This window comes from Molossus molossus, unplaced genomic scaffold, assembly GCF_014108415.1.
Source record: "Molossus molossus isolate mMolMol1 unplaced genomic scaffold, mMolMol1.p scaffold_m16_p_5, whole genome shotgun sequence".
NCBI lineage: Eukaryota > Metazoa > Chordata > Mammalia > Chiroptera > Molossidae > Molossus > Molossus molossus.
In genome coordinates, this window is record NW_023425388.1 from 64,311,647 (window position 1) to 64,312,940 (window position 1,294).

Below are 1,294 nucleotides of genomic sequence, written 5' to 3' on the forward strand. Positions count from 1 at the left end.
ATTTATATATTTGATTATTTTCCACGTTGAGACAATAAGTTCTTATAACAATATGAACACAATTTTAGTATCTGATTTTATTTGTGTTATACCTTTTTTATTTTTACAAATTTATTGGCATGAAGATGGACCTTTTGGTTACTGAAGACTTTATCCCTTTGTTTATTTTTGTGGGTTTATTGCTCTTAAGTAAAAGGGCAGTATTATAGGCTGGATACTGTCCAAAGAAACATTTTCAGTACCTTAACTTCTCTTGGTTTCAAATGCAAAAACTAATTTTGGGTGGAATTTTTTCCTGGACAGTACCTCTATGGATAATGAAAGGGAAAGCAGTAAGAGAAATTCAGAAAAGGGAAAGGCAGAGGAAGACTTTATGATAGTATTCAAATGAGTCAGTAGAAAAAAATGTAATGTCAGAATTTGGTCATTGCAAAAAAAAATGCACTTTCTAGTACAGGGTGATTATGTTAGTTTCTATTGCTGCCTAACAAATTACCACAATTTAACAGTTTAAAATTGCACCTGTTTGTAGGTTTTGTAGGTCAGGAGTCTAGGCAGGCTAATCTGGGTTCTCTGCTCAGGGTTTCACAGGCTGAAATCAAGTTGTCATTGGCTGAATTTTGATCCTTGTGTTGTAAGGCTGATGTCCCCATTTCCTTGCTGGCTGTCATGGGCCACTCCAAACTCTTGGAAAGTACCCACGTTTTTGTTTTTGTTTTTTATCCTCACCTGAGGACACTTTTTGCATTCATCTTCAGATAGAGCGAAAGGGAGAGAGGGAGGAAGAGAGAAACATAGGTGTGAGAGACACCCACATGACCCCAACTGGAACCGAGGTACATGCCCTTAGGGGGAACCGAACCCCGGTCTCTGGACTGCTCTAATTGCTGAGCTAAAATGGCCAGGGCACACCCATGCTTCTTAATCCATGGTCTCCCTCTTCAAGCTAGCAATAGTGCATTGAATCTTTTTCATTCTTGGAAAATGACTTTCATTTCTGGTGTAAACTACACAAATAACATTTACAGGGTTTGTGATTGTTTAGGCTGCCATCCTTTTGTTTAACTCAGCATCAGATGACCATGATCTTAATTACATCTGCAAATCCCTCTGGCCAGGTAATGTATCATCACAGATGTAATGTTTCATCTTCACAGTCTGAGGAATTAGAGTGGGATATCTTGGAGAGCCATTTCAGGATTCTGTCTGCCACAGCTGAAACACTAGCCACATGGCTCTGGCACCGTGAGATTGACCAACTGGGTGGTGGGTCGGCCTGTGTATTCAGTATGTT